The sequence below is a fragment of the Desmodus rotundus genome, chromosome 3 (assembly GCF_022682495.2).
Source record: "Desmodus rotundus isolate HL8 chromosome 3, HLdesRot8A.1, whole genome shotgun sequence".
NCBI classification, from domain to species: Eukaryota; Metazoa; Chordata; class Mammalia; order Chiroptera; family Phyllostomidae; genus Desmodus; species Desmodus rotundus.
The window spans coordinates 149,244,822-149,247,804 of NC_071389.1; positions in this window are offsets into that span (position 1 = coordinate 149,244,822).

The following is a 2,983-nucleotide window of genomic DNA, read 5'->3' on the forward strand; positions in this document are numbered from 1 at the left end:
ACTTCACTCCATCCTGTCCACCCCCTCCCTCCCACATTCCCCCACTATAGTTCATGTCCATGGGTCATACTTATAAGTTCTTTGGCTTCTACATTTCCTACACTATTCTTACCCTCCCCCTGTCTATTTTCCACCTATCATGTATGCTACTTATTCTCTGTACCTTTCCCTCCACTGTCCCCATCCTGCTCCCCTATTGATAACCCTCCATGTGATCTCCATTTCTGTGGTTCTGTTCCTGTTCTAGTTGTTTGCTTAGTTTGCTTTTGTTTTTGTTTTAGGTGTGGTTGTTAATAACTGTGAGTTTGCTGTCATTTTTACTGTTCATATTTTTTATCTTCTTTTTCTTAGATTAGTCCCTTTAACATTGCATATAATATCTCCTTGGTAAGATTTATTCATAGGTACTTTATTTATCTTGTTGCTATATCAAATGGGATTTTTTTCCTGATATCTGATTCTGATATTTTGTTGTTGGTGTACAAAAATGCCTTCCATTTCTGAATATTGACTTTAAATCCTGCTGTTCTGCCAAATTTACTTATTAGATCAAGGAGTTTTTTGGTGGAGTCTATACAACCTTCTATGTGCACTATCATAACATCTGCAAACAGTGACAGTTTTACTTCCTCATTTCCAGTTTGGATACTTTTTATTTCTTTTTCCTGTCTGATTGCTGTAACTAGGACTTCCAATATATGTTGAATGGAAATGGCCTTTTCCTGCTCTTAGTGGGAAAGGTTTTAGTTTTGCCTCTTAAGTATGAGTTGGCTGTAGGTTTCTCATATATGGGCATTATTATGTTGAGGTATGCTCTTTCTATTCCCACTTTGCTGTGTGTTTTTAGCATAAATGGATGCTGTACCTTCTCAAATGTTTTTTCCACATGTATTGATATGATCATGTGATTTTTGTCTTTGCTGTTGTTGATATGATGTATTATGTTTATTGATTTGCGAATATTGTACCATCCTTGCATCCCTGGGATGAATCCCACTTGGTCATGGTGGATGATCTTTTTAATGTATTGCTGGATGCGGTTTGCCAATATTTTGTTGAGAATTTTAGCGTCTATGTTCATCAGCGATATTGGCCTGAAGTTTTCTTTCTTCTTTGTGTCTTTATCTGGTTTTGGGATTAGGATGATGCTGGCTTCATAAAACGAGTTTGGGAGTCTTCCATCAGTTTGGATTTTTTCGAATAGTCTGTGAAGGATAGGGGTTAGGTCTTCCTTAAATGCTTTGTAGAATTCTCCTGGGAAACCATCTGGTCCAGGGCTTTTGTGTGTTGGGAGTTTTTTGATGACTGCTTGAATTTCGTCTGCTGTTATTGGTCTGTTCAGGCTTTCTGCTTCTTCTTCATTCAGTTTTGGAAGATTGTTTTTTTCTAGAAATGTGTCCATTTCACCTAGGTTTGGAAATTTCTTGGCATATAGTTTTTTGTAGTAATTTCTTACACTCCTTTGTATTTCTGTGGTATCAGTTGTAATCTCTCCTCTGTCATTTCTGATTGTGTTTATTTGTGTCCCCTCTCTTTTTCTTGATGAGTCTGCTTAAAGGCTTGTTGATATTCTTTATCTTTTCAAAGAAGCAGCTTCTGGATTTACTGATTCCTTGAATTGCTCTTTTAATCTCTATGCTATTTAATTCTGCTCTGACCTTGGTTATTTCCTTCCTTCTACTTGCTCTGGGCTGTCTTTGTTCTTGTAGATGTAGGATTAGGTTATTTATGTGAAATGTTTCTATCATTTTTGGTAAGCCAGTATTGCTATGCACTTCCCTCTCAGGACTACCTTTGCTGTGTCCCATAAGTTATGGAGTCTTGTGTGTTCATTTTCATTTGTTTCCAAAACCTCTTTGATTTCCTCCTTGATCTCATTATTAATCCATTCATTGTTTGATAGCATGCTGTTCAATCTCCATGAATTTGAGTGTTTTCCTTGAGGTTGGTTTCTAGTTTCAGGTTCTTAGTGTATGAGAAAATGCTTGATATATTTCAATTTTCTTGAATTTGTTGAGGCTTGTTTCATATTTGTATGATATGTCTATCTTTGAAAGTGTTCTATGTGCATTTGAAAAGAATGTGTATTTTGCTTCTTTGGGATGAAAAGTTCTATGTATATCTGTTAAGTCATTTGATCTAGGGCATTGGTCAATGCTGCAATCTATCTATTTTTGACAGTGGGGTGTTAAAATCCCCTAGTATAAGTGTGTTGCTGTCTACATATTTTTTGAAGTCCTCCAAGATTTTGCTTATGTGTCTGGGGGGCTCCTATGTTGGGTGCATATATGTTTACTATGTTTATGTCTTCTTGATGGATTATTCCCTTGAGTAGTATGAAGTGTACTTCAGCGTCTCTTTTCATGTCCTTTGTTTTAAAGTCTATTTTGTCTGATATAAGTATTGCCACACCAGCTTTTTTTTTTTTTTCACCTGTGCATTTGCTTGGTATATTTTTTTTCCAACCCTTCACTTTCAGTCTGTGTAGGTCTGTTTTCTGAGGTGGGTCTCTTGTAGGAAGTATATGTATGGGTCATGTTTTTTATCCATTCAGCTACCCTATGTCTTTTGATTAGAACATTTAATCCATTAACATTTAAGGTTATTATTGCTAGGTTCTTATTCATTTTTCCCCATTTGTACCTGTGTTCCTCTGTCTCTCACTCTTTTCCTTCCTCTTCATATAGCAGTGACTTTAGCATATCTTGCAGTGCTGGTTTGGTGGCAGAGTATTCTTTCATCCTTCTTTTGTCTGGGAAACTCCTTATTTCACCATCCATTGCAATTGAGAGACTTGATGGGTAGAGTAGTCTTGGTTGCCCACCTTTGCTTTTCATTAGTTGGAATATTTTTTGCCATGCTCACCTGGCTTGATGTGTCTCTGTTGAGAAATCAGCTGTTAGTAACAGGGTGCAGCTGGGGCCCTCCCAAAACAGAGATTTGTAGTGGTGTCCAGAACTCAGAGTGTCCAGGAAATATTAAA